General features: G+C 46.8%; 1 protein-coding gene across 2 annotated transcripts in view; it reads left to right on the top strand.

The window, feature by feature from the left end:
* TMEM245 (transmembrane protein 245) overlaps positions 1–19,436 on the top strand; it is a 982,890-nt gene that overhangs the window by 334,621 nt on the left and 628,833 nt on the right. The window lies entirely within an intron of this gene.

The raw sequence follows: 19,436 nt of genomic DNA on the forward strand, positions 1-19,436 counted from the left end.
TGTGCTTCATGCTAATCAAACAATAGTAAGTCTGGTAAAGTGATAAATTAATTGGGAATAATGTGAACCAGGCGTTTGTGGTTCATGAAACATGTGCAGGTGAAAGAGACAGCAAACCATTGTGGCGGCTCCCAATCTCTTGACTAGGCAGGGATGTAAACGCTTTCCTTATGGTGATCTTTTGACATGTTTTCTTAACACAAACCAAATAAAAACTGTTTGGGAGTGACCCACCAACTAAGGGACTGGGTACCAATGGAAATCGCAAAAAGAGAGAGACCCATGGTGAAGCTTACTATTAATGACAGTAATTCAAACACACTCCATTCATACTGGTGTCAAGAAGATCAAAATACCCCTTATACATATACAAATTTAAAATCAAAAAGTATTTACAGGAGAAACTAAAGTTCCGGTACAAATTTATTGATACAAATAAATAAAAACACTGTGTTCAAATTATACCTATACATACATAAACTACTTAATCAGTAAAACAAAATATTGTTCATCAGAGATAAAAAAGTGCATCATGTTTGTTATGCAATATTGGGCTATGCTGAAACTGAGGTGAGATTTTCATGCAGAGTCCATATAAACTTCTGGCACATAGTGTTGGGCTTGTATCTAGAGAGCCGTGGCGTAAACCAAGTGACCGGTTTTCAGCAGTTTTGCAGAAAAGAAGAACACGTTTTTATCTTTTCAAATCATTAAATTCAGCCCTTTGAAAAATATTATAGTGCAGCCTTGGATGATTCTCCAGTCATTCCACTATTATTATCTATTTTTAAAGTTCTTGATTTGAATGAGAGACAACACTACTTTTGTCTTGAAAAAGGTGGTACTCATCAAGTGATACACCGAAACGCGTCAACGCCCATTAGTTTGATTTAAATCCGAGGAACCATCATAGTGCCATCATTTGACACTAATGGGACACAGTTTTAGATTCTAATCGGATTAATAATTCTTGATGTTTTCGTACATGATGCACTTTTTTTGTCTCTGATGAACAATAATTTGTTTTACTGATTAAGTAGTTTATGTATGTATAGGTATAATTTTAACACAGTGTTTTTATTTATTTGTATCAATAAATTTGTACCGGAACTTTAGTTTCTCCTGTAAATACTTTTTGATTTAACATTTGTATATGTATCAGGGGTATTTTGATCTTATTGACACCAGTATGAATGGAGTGTGTTTGAATTACTGTCATTAATAGTAAGCTTCACCAAGGGTCTCTCTCTTTTTGTGATGTCTTAACACAAACCACACAGATTTTTTTCTTTAACTTATAGTATATTTAGAAGAAAAGGCGACTGGTGTTGCCTGTGGCCTTTAAGAATAGTTCTCTTACGCTCTAGCTTGTTACGTGATTGTGAGAACATTGGAGGATCCTGCAAAGAGAGCAGCGACCCAGCTTGCTCTGCACAGTTCTTGCAAGCATGCCTGGTTATTGTAGCATATAAAAGAAGGCGCATAGTGGCAGCCATTAAAACTTAACAAGACTATCCATAGTATTCCATACACACAGTCTTGTACTTAGCAAATAAAATGTTTTTGCTGTGGGTGGTATGGTTGTTTTGTACACTCCATGCCACACATTCATACATTTATGCTGCCATGCAGTGAATGTTAAATAAGGAAAAGTTACGTTCCGGAATCTGTGTGTGGCGGGGGGGGGGGGGGGGGGTTCCTCAAAATTCTAACCACCCAACATTCTCAAACTTTTCCAGATAAAAATGGTACTCTGCTTGTGTGGCTGAGCCAATTTATGTCAGACAAGAATGGACCAAATGGGGATCTTGCAAAGACCACACTGTTTTAATATGGTCACAGTTTCCATCCATTCTTGTAGTGGGCTATAAACCCACCAACAGATGTCTGGTACCGTTTTAATCAGGAGAAATGTGGGAACACTAGTTGATAAGAATGTTGTACCTCCCCACAGATTCCGGACCTTTCCCTGGCATAAATGTGAGGATAATTTTGATTTTATCAATTGTTTGTGGTTAGCAGGGCATTCTAGGTAAGAAACATGTAATGGGATCTAGAAAAGTCACGCCACCCAGGACTCCTCTGGGTGCCTAGCTTTCAGAAGTGTTTCAGTTTTGTAGAATACTTTGTCTGACTTCGGGCCCAAGTACTGCAGCTACCCACACGGCCGAAATAGGTAATTTTTTAAGATAAAAATGTGGTGTCTGCACATTGCATTTTGATACCTTTCCCTTTGTGAGTGATCAGCCAACCTATTCAAGGTGGGCACTGTTTTCATTGGGAGAAATGTGGGAACTCTGGATGGTAGGGTTTTGTGGATCCATGTAGGTGCTGGCACTTTTTTTTACAGAAATGTGAGTAAAATGACTGATTTTAGCTAGTGTATTATCTTTGCACGGTATTCTTGGTAAGAAATCGTAGTGAAATCCATGCAAGCAACACCATTGGGATTCTCCTGCATTGCTAGGTTTTAGAAATGCCCACGGTTTTTAGGGCTCACTGCTTGCCGGCTGAACCAGAGCTCTCAGATGGTGATCATTTTCCATTGCAAGTGAGGGGAAATTAGGATATTCCTCTTCTGTGCGGACCAGTATGTCAAAATGACATTTCAAAGAATCCAACTTTTTTGCTTACTTGCTGGGGTATGAAGATGCTGCAGAACCCATGGGGGTGGGGGTGGGGGTGGGGATGATGAGTTTACCTTTCTTAACCCCTCCTCTGGGTATGGCAGGCAAGAGTAGTTGGCGAGGTGGAAGTAAACCCTTCAATCTACCCCTCTGAAAAACTGATGGGTTGGGAAAGGGGTAGGGGCACAGCCCTATGCCTGGGAGGCCACCTCGTCCCCTATTTTTCCCTGGTATCTAGTGGGCTTTTTACCCCCATTGGCCACTCGGCAAAGAGATTAGGGGTAAACCCCCCATATTGCCCCAAAGTGGGAGAGGAAGTACTGTTAGCCCTGTTTTTGGGTGTGTCATGGCCCAGTGCTTGGGTGGGCCACCCACATCCCCTTTTAAAAAAAAAAAAAAAAAAACATCCCTCATGTCTTCTGGACCTTCTGACACCCTCCCAATCTGCCCTCCTGAGGGATGAACTTTTGGTGTGCCCGTTAAGAAAGTCGGCAACCACCGAGGGTTCTGGCACGTAATCAGTAAGGCTAGGCCAGTCTATAAACTATCAACAACATGCATGCCAGTACTGAGTCAAAAATTTAGAAACAATGTACTTCTTCAAACCACACGTGTCACTCGTGTTTGAAAAGAGCTAGTTTTATTAATTTTTTTAGTAAATTCAAAAAGAAGAGTTAAGGACTTTTTTTTTTTTTTTACCATAATGCTTTTATAGTTATGTAGTAGGGGATCTCTGTGTATAGTCATAATCTAGTGAATAGTCCCGCCCATGTGCGTGGACCCCGGAGCAATAAAAAATAATTTGCAAAGACACTTAAGAGATAATTTAAAGACAGATAATGCAGCCTATATCCACAGGCTATACAGTCCAGTACTTAAACTAGAAATTCCACCAAAAATCCACACAAACTGCACAGCCTGCCCTGTTTCCTCCATAGAGAAACTTGCCTCTACCAGCAAAAGCCTCTCGAATGATAGAGAGGAAGGTATGGACAGACAAGCCCCATAGGCTGCCATTATGTGGCTCAAACAGGATACTGTGCCTTTAAGAGAACTCTCCAGAACTTCCCCCAGTTCTTTTTTCCGGCTCCTGCAAGCAGGACCCTGGAGCATTGAGCTCTCCCTTTCAAGGGTTTATTTGGTAATTTATTCACTTTTTCTAGTGTGTAGTGCTTTTATTAAGTACTAAGCCTTTTTTCTTCCCTGTGAGTGCCCTGTGTTGTCAAAATGCCTGGCTTATTTGACAATTGCCCAGAGTGTGATAGGAAGAAGGCCAAATCCGACCCACATGGAGTGTGCATCATCTGCCTTCCCTCCTCTCATGTCCCAGAGGAGAGTGACATCTGCCAGACCTTCTCAGCCAGGACCCTGAGAGAGAGGATGAAGATCAGGCTCCGAGGCCTCGAGGACAGACATCAGAAGGCACAAGGTGGGTCAGGGCATGCTTCATCTGCCCATGCTGAGGCCTCTGGGGGGCTCCCCAGGGGCAGGAAGCCCAGCAAGCGTCCCCATACTCCGCCAGCGTCGATTGCGTCGACTACGGCGTCGAAGGGGATGACAGCAGTCTGTTCCTCATCTCCCCGGGGCTCTGGGGAAAAGCGGCGCCGCCGCTCGACGTCGAGGGAGCTGAACAGACCACCGTCGAGTCATCGATGTCAAGAAAAGGCCCGGCGTCGGCGCTCGCCATCGAGGCGACACGGCCGTTCGCCGTCGGCAAAGAGGAGAAGGTCGGCGTCGAGGGGATCCTCGCCGTCAAGGAGGCGTTCGCCGTCGAGGAGGCGGTAGCGGTCGATGTCGAGAAGACGTTCCTCGACGTCGAGGCGGCATTCTTTGACGCCAAAGAAGCGCAGGAGGAGTCCTGACGCTAGGAGGTCGCCGATTGGTTCGCCATCGTCGCCAAGGAAGAAGACAAAGTCACCGAGCTCGGTGTCCTCAGTGGTGTATACACCTACTAAACCTAGGGCGCCTACCCCTCCTCCTTTGCCAAGGGGTCCGCCTCCGCGGAACCCCACTCCGCCTCCACCTCCGCCTCATGGGCCGGCTCCTCGTCAGCCACCGCCACCTCAACTTCCGCCACTGCCTCTTCCTTCTGTTCCTCCACCTGTGGTTCCACCCCAGACGGCCTCGTTGCCACGCTATCCAACGCCGCCTAAGGGTACCCCTCAGCTGAGGTTCCCAGACAGGCCGCCATCGCCTGCTCCTGCGAGGCCTGCGGATCGGCCGAGGCCGAGAAGATGGCGCTCCCGCTCCGGCCGGAGACGGAGATCGCGGAGCCGTGGCCGGTCGTCCTCTCGATCTAGACGACGCCACAGGAGCCGCAGATCCAGATCCCGCACGGGTTCGTCCACCAGGGACTATTCGCGACGAGGTCGGAGTATCCAGGGACGAGGGTGTCGCCCGTTGACGACATCGTCTCTTTCCAGGAAGTGCTGTTGAAGGGTGCGGCTAAACTAGGGATCACGGTGACGGTGCCAACACCTACGACGTCCGTGATCTTCGAGACGCTCCACAAGAAGCATCTGTCTCGACGGCTGCTGCCGTTGGTACCCGGATTGGTAGAGCCCGCCAAGGAGTTGTTTCTCACCCCGTCGGTGACGAAGGCAGCCCCCTCCAGGCTACTCAAGAAATGCCGGGCTCCGGAATCTGACCCGGCTTTTCTTCAGATGGATCCGACTCCAGACTCCGTCATTGTGACAGCGGCTAAGAAGCAGCATGCCACCACTCCTTCTTCGACAGTACCGCCTGATAAGGACAGCCGTTGGCTAGACTCGGCAAGCAGAAAGGTCTGTGGGACGGCATCTACCACCATGAAGGCTGCAAGTGACGGGGCTCTGCTCTGGCGATACGAACGTGCCCTATGGGAGTCCCTCTAGCAGTATGCTGAGCTCCTTCCTCGTGACAAGAAAGAGGACTTTCTGGAGATTTTAAATGAGGGGATGATGGTGTTGAACCAGATCATCAGCGCGGCTGCTGATGTATCTCTCCTGGTGGCGCATGGATACTGCCACGGCATCAACCAACGGCATCACGCTTGGCTTCGCCTCACCTCACTCAAGCCGGAGGCACAACAGCGGGTGGCCAACCTGCCTTTCTGGGGGGAACCCTGTTCGGCAAGCATGCGGACGATGAAATGGCCTGTATGAAAGCAGAAGCCGAAACCCTGACGGCTGTCGGGTTAGAGAAGCCTGAGAAGAAGAACTACCGCCCGTTCCAGAGACGGTTCGGAGCTTCAGGCAGAGGGCGAGGGCAGACTTCGGGACAGCAGCAACAACAACAGCAGCAGTTCCGGAAGCCCTTCCAGAAGCGCCAGAGGCGCAGAGGAGGTCAACAGTCCACAGCAGCGACCAAAGGCCCGGCTGGGTCTAGGCCCTGAGCGATTTCTTCCCCTACATCCATTACCCACTCCGGTGGGGGGAAGCGTTCAATTTTTTCTGGCATAGTGGAGAAAAATTACTCTGGACAAGTGGGTGCTAAATATTGTTTGCAATGGATACAGCCTTCGGTTCACCAGCCCGTCTCCAGCTATTCCGCCGGTGAGCTCGCAGTTTCAGCTGCGCTAGCTCCAGGCAGAGGCCGACATCCTATTAAGGAAAAGGGCGATAGAAGACGTACCTCTGCCTCAAAGGGGAAGAGGTCTGTACTCACGGTTCTTTCTGGTTCCCAAGAAGGACAAGAACGAGTTCAGGCACTTTCTGGACTTGCGGCAAGCAAACAAGTGGTTTCGCAGAGAATGATTTTGCATGCTGTCGTTGCAGCAGATTTACCCTCAGCTGCAACAGGGAGACTTGCTTTGTGCTATAGACCTACAGGATGCGTACTTCCATGTGCCCATTGCACAGAAACACAGAAAGTTCCTGCGATTCCAAGTCTGCGCCAATCATTATCAATACACAGTACTGCCATTCGGGCTGAAGTCTGCACCCAGGACGTTCTCGAAGTGCATGGCAGTAGTAGCTGCACACCTGCGGAAGAACAAGGTGTTTGTCTACCCGTACCTGGACGACTGGTTGATCAAGGCCTCCTCCTTCTCGGAAGCTCAAGTACACTTCCAGAAGACGTGCGTTCTATTGATCAAGCTGGGGTTGCACATCAACATGTCCAAGTCTGTCCCGACTCCGGTCCAATGCATACAGTACTTGGGAGCCTCCATCGATATTCTGTCAGCAAGCGTGTCTCCTTCGGAGGAGCGACGGTTATCACTCCTTCGGAAGGCTCAGGCTCTTATGACCGCTCCATCTAAGACAGTGAGGACGGTGTCTTCTCTACTGGGGTCGATGGCCTCTTGTATCTTCCTCACGCCTCACGCACGGCTGCACATAAGACCACTGCAGGAGTGCTTGGAGGATCAGTGGGATCAGAGGACTGGTTCTTGGGACGACTGTCTCTGCATGCTCTTCAGTCTCTGAAGTGGCGGTGTTCAGCTGAGAATCTCCTCAGAGGGGTTTCCTTCCACAAGGACATTCCCACACAGACGATCGTGACGGATGCGTCTCTCCACGGCTGGGGAGCGCACTCCGGAGACTTACAGATTCAAGGGACGTTGTCTCCGACGGAGTCCACGTACCACATCAGTTTCCTGGAACTCAGAGCTGTTCACTTGGCGCTGAAGGCCTTTCATCCGTTCCTTCAGACCACCTCTCTCCTTGTACAGACGGACAATACGACCACGATGTATTACCTCAACAAGCAGGGGGGGTCGAGATCACGCACTCTGTCGCAGGAGGCGCAGGCGATCTGGCACTGGCTTCTGGCCAGAGGACTGACGATAACCGCTACCCATCTGCCAGGTGTGCAGAATGTTCAGGTGGACGCACTGAGCAGACTGATTCAGGAAACCCACGAATGGGTCATAAACGACGAAGTGCTAGGAGAAGTCTTCGCAAGGTGGGGGACTCCAGACGTAGATCTGTTCGCCACCACCGAAAACAGCAAATGCCGAGACTTCGCATCCAGGTACTACCTACAGGGATCGACTGGTCTTAACAGCTTTCTGTACGCTTTTCCACCCATTCCCCTGATTCCAGCGGTGCTCATCAAGCTGTCACTGTCCAGGGCGCGGATGATCCTGATCGCCCCTGAATGGCCCAGGCAGTGGTGGTTCACAGACCTGCTTCACCGGTCTCTCCTTCCTCACATATGGCTGCCGTGCAGGCCGGACCTTCTCACGAAGTTCAGGGGGCAGATGGTGCACCTGAACCTCTCGTCTTTGAGTTTGGCGGCATGACTCCTGAGATAGTGCAATATGGCCATTTGAATCTACCAGAAGATTGTATGGACTGAAGGAGGCTAAGCGACCTTCCACTAGGACTTCCTATGCTTACAAGTGGAAGAGATTCTGCATCTGGTGCAAGTCCAAGAACTATGACCCTACGACGTGTAAGGAGGATGTCATCCTTCCTTATCTTCTACATTTGGCGCAGTCTGGCCTTAATTTCCATTCCATTAAGGTTCATCTTTCTGCATTGACTGCCTACAGGAAATGCCCTTCACAGACTTCCTTCTTCCAGATCCCTGTGATCAAAGACTTTTTGGAAGATTTGAAGAAAGTATTCCCTCCTGTCCGGCTTCCTTCGCCTTCATGGGAATTGAATGTGGTGCTGTCCAGATTGATGAAGGAGCCTTTTGAACCTATTCATAAGGCTTCATTGCAGCACCTGTCCTGGAAGGCAGCGTTCCTCGTGGCCATCACATCGGCCCGCAGGGTGAGTGAAATTCAGGCGTTGTGTTGCCAAGAACCTTATACTGTATTTCATGCTGCTAAGGTTGTTATGCGTACTCACCCTAAATTTCTTCCCAAGGTTATTTCTGATTTTCATGTCAACCAGACCATAACTTTGCCTGCCTTTTTTCAGAATCCTTCATCTCCAGCGGAAAGGTCTCTACATTCCCTGGATGTTAGGAGGGTGTTGAAATTTTATCTGGATAAAACCAAAGATATTCGTAGGTCAGACCAATTGTTTATCAATTATGGATCAGTCGGGACCGGTCTTGCTACCTCCAAATAGTCAATTTCTAGGTGGATTGTGTCCTGTATACAATTGTGTTACCAAAAGGCTAATAAGACCTTAGGAGGTAAACCTAAGGCTCATTCCACCAGGGGCAAAGCTGCCACGACTGCTTTGCTACGTAATGTTCCAAATGCAGAAATCTGCAAGGCGGCCACTTGGAAGTCGGTCCATACCTTTGCTAAGCATTACTGTCTGGACACTGATGCCAGGACAGACGCTCAGGTTGGGCAGGCTTCGCTGCGAAATCTGTTCGCACAGTAGTGGAGTTATTTCTTTACTCTCCACCGCCGCTTTGGTGTGGGGATGGGCTTGCCATTCTATTCACTAGATTATGACTATATACAGAGATCCCCTACTACAGAAGGAGTAGTTTCTGCCCTGTAACTCCAGTTCTGTAGTAGGGGTATCTCTGTTATAGTCATAAGCGCCTGCCCTCCTCCCCGGTGGAGAAGGATATTCCTGTAAGGAATGCTACAGTTGTGGCGTGTTCCACCTTCAAAAAGAACTGAAAGTAAAAGGGACCTGCTGTGCATTCTGGTATACTGGGAGAAGTTCTGGAGAGTTCTCTTAAAGGCACAGTATCCTGTTTGAGCCACATAATGGCAGCCTATGGGGCTTGTCTGTCCATACCTTCCTCTCTATCATTCCAGATGCTTTTGCTGGTAGGGGCAAGTTTCTCTATGGAGGAAACTGGGCAGGCTGTGCTGTTTGTGTGGATTTTTGGTGGAATTTCTAGTTGAAGTACTGGACAGTGTAGCCTGTGGATATAGGCTGCATTATCTGTCTTAAAATTCTCTCTTTTTTTTTTTTTTTTGGAAAACCTTTATTAATACTTCAACCAGTTACAAATATGGGCCTACAACCACCAGGGCCGGCCGCTAATCAGTTTCATCACAGCAAGTCAGTTAGGACAAGACTCGGCTTCCCGGGAAGCGAATGTACCACAACTTCAATTAAAACTGGCTATAGAACATACCATCCGAATGACAGGATTCTAAAGGCTCCATTTTACAATATAAAAATAGAAGGATCAGGTGCCATACAATATCACAAAGTCACATAAAGGGCAGGCAAAATAGTAGGATTTCCACAATTAGATCGATCTCTTTTAAGACAGTGGCGCCAAGGCATACAATTCAGGATAAACAAGCATACAATCACAGTTCGCACCAGTTAAGCGCCCGCCCAATGATACTGAAATACCGTGAAAAGTATAGGCACAGATAAAAAAGTCGATAATTGACAAAAGAATGGACCTACTACGCTGACCCGAAAAGGGAAGAAGCGAAAGAAAAGGCAAGGAAAGATACGAAAGTGAAAAAAGGCCATAGAAACAATAAGGAAAAACAAAATTCCCCTCCCCCAACCCTCCACCCTGCACCCCTGCAGATGACTACGGCCTACCCCCCTAGCAGCGTGCCTGTCGCCCCAAATAACTGAAACCCGAAATATAGGAAGAACAAAGAGAAAGAAAGAAGAACTAAACCCCTACCCTAAAAGTAGAAATGGAGGAGGACTATATCATACGCATTCCCGGTCTCTCCCCACCGCCTTAACAAAGAATCCCCCACAAAACTGACACAATCGAGCAGACCACAATAGAAAAGTACACCGGAGGAAACTATAAACCCCGCCCCGGTCTCCGTTAACCTAGTAAAGCAATCCTGTTACCGATGAAACCATAGTGTAAAACCCCAAACAACAGTCCCAGCCTTGGCCCCGTCGATCAAATTTGCTGATTCCCTCCGATAAGTAGAGCCCCATCGTCAAATTGTCAAAATATATACAGAAGTTGCCAAAATATGGTCTGTTAGATGGAGAAAGGATGGCAAATCCCAAAGTAGACGGCCGGTTCGAACGATGCCCCTACCCGACTCCAAGGCCAGGCACTGTCCCATCCGCCATCTCGATGGACCAGCTGGGAAGGGGGTGCGACACAATCCAACCCAGTTCACAGTTCCGACCAAAAGTTTCCAGAATGGAAACAGCAGTTAAATGTTCCGCCGGCTGCGAAACCAAAGATTCCGACCATATAGTTGAAACGCCGATCTCCGCATGTTCGAACAGTTCCACTTCTGTAGGGGCAGGCACAGCTCCAAGCACCGGGTCTGAATGCACCGCTGGGGTGTCTGTCGGGAGGTGAGCTGGCCACCGGGTCCCGGGCAACGAGTGAGGGTCCGGTCCCGACCCTCTAATTCCATCCGCTGCCGACATCAGATTCCAGACCTGGGCCTCCATAGTCACCTGAAGTGCCTCGAGGGCTGCCGCCTCCACTGACTGCAATGACGGGCCGCACTTAGCCCGCTCCGCCGGGTTCCACATAACATCAGACATAGTGATCCCCACGGAGAGTCGCCTTCCCCGGGGTAAGATTAGTCGGAGAAGGAATGAACCGTGAGGGACAGATCGTCAACATGCGTCAGTGCGCGCCAAGTCTCCAACCCAAAGGCATCGGCGATGCAAACGCTATGCCTCCAGGTCAGGGAACCCCGCCACACCGCCTCGGGCGTCACTCGTCTCCTCACCTCCGATACGGTACCAGGCAGCAGATCGGCAGCAAAGCAATCCAAAAGATGTCGAAAGTTTCATGGACCGGACCCTGCCGCCCTCACCGGTCCGCTGTTGTTCAACTAGGACAAGGCTGGACCAGCACTCGAGACCCCGGCTTCCGGACTGGGTTAGGCCTCAAATCAAACCTCGACATTACTCCACTCCACAATGTCGGAAAAAGTCTCGGGATCGCTCCAGCGAACTGCAGATTAGTTCATATACACGGATATGGGGCGTGAAATCAGGATAGATGACAGGATCTTCGAGCGAAAGACGGAGGTCAGCAGAGCCGGGAGACTATGCGGCTATCTTGCTTGCTGTCGTAGCTCCTCCCCCTTAAATTCTCTCTTAAGTGTCTTTGCAGTTCTGCATTTCTTGACAACTTAAGAAATTATTTTTGATTGCTCCTGGGTCCACGCACATGGGCAGGACTATTCACTAGATTATGACTATAACAGAGATACCCCTACTACAGAACTGAAGTTACAGGACAGAAACTACTCCTTCATGTCTATTCAATGATTTCATAGACCACATTAGAATTCAACACACACATGTTATAAATTACATGTAAAGTGTGCACATAACATTTTGACAAAACAGAATACAAAAGTGCAGTTGAACGCATCGGAAAAATGATGACGGTCCTCGATGTATTGGGCTGACAACAAAGTAACCACACAACGGCTATTCTAAAAGACATTCAACACTGAACCACGTTGGTCAACATATTTTCAGTGCCAACAAGACCATTCCTCCATTTCACAAAGCAGAGCAAAATCGAAGTCATATAATTAACGCTTTTCTAACGAGGAATAACCAAAATACCCATGGTTGGAGTAGAGATTGGTTAATCACCCCTAAGCCTTGTTTCGGTTCCAGGTCCTGAAGAGAACACCCAAATGAATTTAGGGGTTTGAAACTCGTAGACCTCGTTCCATGACCAAAGAAGTGAACATGTAATCAGTAACAGTTTAACCACTTTTTTTCATATAAATGTTCAAAAATCACATGCCAACTCACTGATTGAATCACCCAGGTTAAACTGAATTTTTCATTGCTTGGTCTTTGCACGGGGAACATCCTTTACAACGCAACTTTTACAATGAAGTACCTTTACGACGCAACCATTACAACGCAACTTTTACAACGTCTTGCGCTGGGGGCGCTCAAGGATAGGGAATCATTTCCAACACCTTCCCTACTATCCAAGGGGACTGGAGTTGGAATAGTAAACTAAACTATTCAATATCCAGCGCCCCCCAACGCAAGTCGCAACGACTTGCGTTGTAAAACTTGCTTCGTAAAGGCATGCGTTGTAATAGCATGCCTTGTAACGTCATACATCCCTTTGCACAGAGGTGGGTTGTAGAAAAAGTCTATAGGTATTTTTTTAAACAAATATCACAAACCAGCTGTTTGCACCTTTTCATGTTTTTTGTTAATATTTTTCATGTGTATACCATCATTATGATTATTTTATAATTGTTTGTGGAACCCTAACTCACAAATAGTTGTTGAACTCAATGTTGATTTTTGTCAAAATTTGATGTGCACACACTACATGTAATTTATAACGTGTGTGTTGAATTCTAATGTGGTCTATGAAATAATTGAATAGACTTGAACTATAAAAGTATTAAGGTCAAACAAAAAATAGTAAAAAAAGAATAAAAAATAAGTCCTCAACTCTTCTTTCTGAATTTACCTAAAAAATTAATGACACTAGCTCTTTTCAATCACAATGAGTGACACGTGTGGTTTGAAGAAGTAAATTGTTTATATATTTTTTATTCAGTACTGGCATGCATGTTGGTGATACTTTAAGAAAATGGGTGCAGAAAAGCAGACTGTTCTTTTTGGGGAGGGGCTAACACCTGCTCATTGTCCAGTGGGGTCCTCTTCCCTGCCTCGTCAAGCAAATCCCTGGTGTCCATTTGGTGGATCCTTGCCTGGGGATCGTCTTCAAAAGGGATCCACTTGGGAGAGGTACTGCTGGAAAGGGGACATTATCCTCTCCTCTCCTGCACTTAACAGTGCTCTAGGCACATTTATGCCATCCCAAGCATCAATCAAATTAGGAATTGCCTGCTGTTAGTTTCACATTGTAAAATCTGTGCAATGTATTGTAGTGTAGTTCCTATATTCCCAATAGGCTCTGCGCATTGGAATAATATATCCTGCAGCTCAGACGTAGGACTTAAGTCGACTAGGTCTCTGCCGAATATATGAGACTTAATTGTGAGTGCCAGCTAGCTCAGAGGTCACTAGAAACTTTCTCGAATAAACAAGAAGGGATTAGTCTCTGACAACCATATAACATGACAACTTTGTTTCCCCAGAATGAAACGTATCTCTAGAGTCGCAGAAACAATAGATGGCTATTTCACTCAGTCAGATGTGCATGCTTAGTTTCACCAGAGTTGCTTAGAAATAGAGAGACGGGCGTTTTCAATAAAACTATTCATTGAACAGTCTTATTTCTTAAGCATAAGAAATGCACTGCTACAATTGAAAAGCTAGTTAAGAAGTACAATGTATATAATAGGAATAGTATTATAAAATAGTACTGTAAGAGCATGATATGGTTTCTAAGCCATAAACAAAGAATACATAAAATGCATAAAATACATACAGTGATAAAATAGTGGCTAAAAGTACTCAATTGGTGCTTCTAAAATACGCCTACCCCGGTTTACCTCACCTAAGTCTAGTACGAGGGAGGAGTAAGTGTGGTGTAGATTAAGTCTAGTAATTTTCTCCCAAGAATCTGTTCCAAGAATTCTCTAAGGGTCTAACCGCTCCGTACCTTGGTTTTAGAATGATAGAGGTCTTGTATCTCTCTCTCAGGACTCGATCTCCCAGCAACCCGCAAGGGTAGCCTGGAAACACCGGAGCTGGATTTCTCGGCAAGAGAAAAGACAGCGTCTTCTCAGTACGTCAGTTGGAGGGTCGGCTTCCTTCGGCACTTGCAGCAGCAGGGCGTCGGGCAAGTAGTTAGTCGATCTGCTCCTAAACCACCGTGTGTTTGACTGGGCAAATGTAGGCATATTTATACTTTGAAGGTGGCGAGTTTGACGTAAGATTGGACATAATATCGTCATTAGTGCCTCAATTTCTTGAAAACTCCAGGAGTTCTTGGATAAATTAGTATTCGAGCAGGGGGAAGTCCCTGACTGCTGAAGGCTGGTTTTTCCAAGAAATCGTTGTGGATTCTCGGAGTTTAGTGGAAGTAGCCATGCCATATTTGGGCTGCACAGGCTAAACTAAATAAGGCAATGATTCCTATGCCTATATAAGGACTTGGTGAATTATACCTATATATGGGCATGAATCGGGAAAATTACACTAGGGTCCTAGATTCCCACATAACAGTATGTGCCAATATTAAATGTGTAAAAATAAAAAAAACACAATACAAATTTCAGGATGTGGGGAAGCTCCCAGATTTTTTGCTTGAAATTCAGAGGACACAACATTCAAGTCCTCCGCATTCTAGTGAATGAGGAGTATGTGAACGTCACGTCCTCTGCATTTAGGTGATTAAATGCAAATTGTTATTATAACATAACATGATCCAATGTTCTTATTCCTATGTTAAATTTCTGTTGCTAAAACTTATAGCTAGTTTGTAATCCATTGCTAATATATGTGTATTGTATCACTGTTTAAGGTTTTATAGCAGGTACTTTAATCCTGAGGACATACGAGCACTCAAACATCGATAAATTACATCATAAATTACTTATTGCCATAATATCGATCCCAAATGCCACTGTTTTACAATGTTTCTTGCTTTGAGAAAAAGGGTGAGACAGTTGTGCTAAACAAACTGGACTATGACATAGAAGAAACTTTGAATGCCCAATATTCATGCCCCTTCTGTGAAAATCTACTCCGATACGTAAACCCAAGTTTTACAAAAAGAGGCTGCACATCTATTATGTGATATATATATCTGGGTTAGAAGGAATCTCTTGTAAATGTAAGAGCCAGGTATAAATTTGGCTACTGCATATGGTTTGGCTTACAAGGTGCTATAATGGTATATGTAGCATGTGACTTCTGTCCTTGTGTTAAGAAAGTCACGGTCTACGGGCTGGCCATTTTAGAGACTCTGCTTGTACTGAAACACCAATTAGAAATATTTTATTTTAGCTGTAAAGCTTTAATAGTATTCAATATAAGCACACTCATCAATGAGGCAGAATACACTCAAGTGGTGAGTGAGGATGTGTACTTGCACGTTTCTTTGTTGGTCGCTTTACACTGCACGTTATTCAGCAAATTCACATTGTGTCCTTGTTAGAAATGGGATTTCTGGTTGGCTAAGGTTTGCACCAAAGCCAGGCAGAAACCACCACTCTAGTCAGGATAAGGGAGTTACACTCCTAAAATAACCCCTGCCTACCCCCTTGGTAGCTTGGCACGAGCAGTCAGGCGTATCTCAGAGGTAGTGTGTAAAGCATTTGCACATAACCAACAGTAATACAGTGTAGGCACTACAAACGGACACCACATGAGTTTAGAAAAATATCCCAACATTTTATATACTTAAACTAGACCAAATATGATAAGAATCCACAGTACAGTACTTTTAAAATAGTTGCGTTGCAAGATGTCTTGAAAACACAGTTCCTTTATGTCGATGGCTCCGCCCGGGCTAACACAGTGTCGTGAATAAACAACTCCAAACAGTTCTGGATGACCGCGGCATCGCGGTTCAGCTGCGGTGTTGGGAAGACCCGCCAACAGTACCCCTCAGAGATGCAGGTCGTTGATGACCTCTCATTGTCACGCCCGTTGCAGGTCGATCTCTTCTGTGATGGAATCAGGAGAGCTGGCGTTGGCAGGCGTCTGGTGCTGCGGTGCAAAGTGCAGCGGTGCGGCTTGCAGTGCCCTCAGGTCGTGGTGCGAGCAGCGGCTCGGTGGCGGCATCAGAAGGCGTCGTCAGTGAGACCAGGGTCGCAGTGTGATATGAAGGCGGTTCTCGTCACAGTGCTGGCAGGTCACGGTGCAGCAGCGGCGTCGCTGTCACTGAAGTGCTGTCGTCGGCTGACAACTGGAGTTGATGGCACCGGCGTTGGTAGGCCAAGGCTGCTGTGCAGAATGGGGCGGTGCATCGTATAACTTTACGAGTGGGGCCCCCGAACCACGGTACAAGCAGCAGCGTCGAGTCCGGTGTGGCACGGCGGCGTCGGGGATGCCAAGGCGTCGTCGTGAAGCAAGGCGGTGCGGAGTGCGGTGCCCACAGATCGTGGCACGAGCAGCCCGCTCGGTGGTGGCGTCAGCAGGCGTCGTCGGTGAGACCAGGGTCGTGGTGCGGCATTGCAGCGTTGCGGCGGTGCTCTCTCGCCTTCAGGACACCGTGTCAACAGCAGCGTCATAGACTGCTTTGGGATTGAAGTCTTTGATGTTCCTGATACTTCGTGAACAGGAGGCAAGCTCTACCTCAAGCCCTTGGAGATACTCAGCACAAGTAGAGAAAGTTCAGTCCAGTCCTTTTTACTGCCCAAGGTAAAAGCAGCTGCTGCAGGCCAACCCAACAAAAGCAACTACACAGCAAAGGGGCAGTACTCCTCCTGGCAGCTCTTCCAGCTCTTCTTCTTGGCAGGTTCCTTGATTCAAACGAGTTCCAAAGTCTTGGGGTCTGGGCACCAATATTTATGCCAGCAATTTCTTTGTCCTCTGCAGGTAGAGGAGCCTGGACCTAGTTCAAACTAGTTTGGGGTGCATTCTGCCAGGGTGCACCTTCTTCTGTTTTCAATGTGGCCAGGGTCCTCAGATGCACCTCAGGAGGTTAAGCCAGCATTGTGGAAGACGAGCCCAGCCCTATTCAGACCCAGGTGCTACTTCTCCCTCCCACCCATCTATGTGTAGATGTGCCTATTCAGCCCGGCTGACTCACCTGTCTCCTGGAGTCTCCCCCAGCTCCTGTCACGCACAAACCAGACAGGCAATACACACGCTAGCAGAGGCAGGCTGGATGGTTAGGTCAGAAAATACCTATTTTCTAAAAGTGGTATTTTCAAACACAGAATGTTCAAACCAACTTCACTAAAATATGTATTTTATCATTCTAAGTTCAGGCATACTAACCTCGAATTTCTACCATGTTCCCGGAGTCAGTTAGGATCATAGGATGTAATGATCAAACTGCCCGTTCTGGCCCACGGGGAACATGTAGCGTTGCAATAGTGAAAACGAAGTAGGCTATAATTCACTATCAGGGCATGCTACTCACACCACGGCATGTCCTACCTCTTACATACAATGCACCCTGCCCATGGGGGTACCTTGGGCCTACCTTAGGGGTGACCCACATGTAGAAAAGGGAAGGTTTGATGGCAGGTCAGAGTTACACTTTACCGGCTGTCTGCGTGGGTGGCACAATCCAGTGCTGCAGCCCACCAACAGCATTTGATTTATAGGCCCTGGCACATGCAGTGCACTTTACTAGGGACTTACACATAAATCAAATATACCAATCATGGGAACACCAATCCATAACACATTTTATACAGGAGCACTTGCACTTTTCCACTGGTAAGGAAAGTGCGCAGAATCATTACACCAGCAAAAACAGATTCAAAACCTGGAGGTCAGAAAGCAAAAAGTCAGGGGAAACACTTCAGAAGATGCCAAGTCTAACAGTCCTTATCTGAGCACATGCAGTTATTTAGGTCAAGCCTGGGCAGCGCATGCTCTGCTCTGCGAGGCATGCTTTATTGAAGTATGCGCTAGAAGCCCCGCCCACTCTCTGCCCATATTTGTCATTGGCTTGTGTCATTGTCCTTCGTAAATGTTGGCTTCTGATTCATAAATAGGCTTGTTAGTACCTCCTTCGTATTGCATTGTCTTCATTTGTAAGCTCCCATTAGGACTGGCCCTTTTACTTCAGTTGTTACATGGTAGTGTTATTTCGTTTGTAAGCATTCTTTATTAATGAGTTTCTCTTAGGCACAACCTCCACCTTCTTTTCTGTGTTTTGAGGCCTGCAACACAGGAAGTGGCCGAGGCTGGAGTACAGAGGGCCTCCCAGGCGAGCGCACGCCCAGTCCTGTTATCTCAGCATGCCAGTGCTCATTCACCTCCTCAGCACGCACTAAAGCACATACATGTCCCACACTCAAAGTGCACCTGCACTCCAAGGTGGCCGGGCATGGCTTGTTTCTATGTGCATTAAGAATCACTTTCTCAATAGGACCAAGCGCACCACTTGCAGGAGGGGCCGCTCAGATCCCCAAATCATTTTAGTTTTTTACATTTATTCATGGAGGCCGCACGTCTTGCTTTAATTTGTATGCACATTATGGCTGCTCTAATTGCCTTTCCTTGATTCAACGCTCAGTACACGCACTGTGTAACAATGGAGTAAAGGGGCCAGAAGCCATGGGAGGATACCAATGACGTCATGGCTGTACTAAGGTGGGACTAACAAGCCTAATATGGAATCACAGGCCAGCATTTACGAAAGACAACGACAGAAGCCAATCAAAAATATGGGCTGTTATATTCCTTATGGGTACTATGATATAGACCTCTGTAAACTTGTTACCCTTCACCTATATTCTCTTCCTACAATACAATTGTCACGGTTTACAGGGACTGGCCTTTTACCTAGATATTACACTGCATTCAGAATGCGTGTTTTTCCTAGTTCTAAATGTCCTACATTATGCATGACGGTTCTTGGAAGCACAGCAGGACTGCCATCTCCTGTATAAAATCTATGTACAAAGTTTAGGCCCAACATCATCCTTTGGCCGAGACTCTAACACAGCAAGGTAGGACCCCTGGGTAGACCTGTGGGTATATATGCATCATGTCTTGCTAAGAAAGCTAGAGGAGATCGAGACTTGCCCACTGACACACTGACCAAAGACGCTTAGATTCCGGAATACAGACACTCCAGCTTGCAGTGGTCTAAAATCCCTCACAGGGTGTCCAGCTCGAGATCAGGACGGGGTCCCGCACTCTCACTTACGGTAATGGGGTTGACTAGATCCTAGAGGAATTCTTGGCTTAACACATACACCAATGCTAGGTACACTTAGGTACATCTAGTTAAGGAGGCATCGTAGGAGTTTGCACCTTTTTTTATCATGTCTTTTATATACTTGAATGTATTCATGGTTGTATTACGATAGTAGAACTATACCATCCTTTTACTTTCATGGTACTGTTAATCATTCATATCCTAGACTGTCTAACGGTTGTTGCAGCACATCTATTTTACACCAGAATAACG

Source organism: Lissotriton vulgaris, chromosome 4_1 (genome assembly GCF_964263255.1).
Source record: "Lissotriton vulgaris chromosome 4_1, aLisVul1.2, whole genome shotgun sequence".
Classification (NCBI taxonomy): domain Eukaryota; kingdom Metazoa; phylum Chordata; class Amphibia; order Caudata; family Salamandridae; genus Lissotriton; species Lissotriton vulgaris.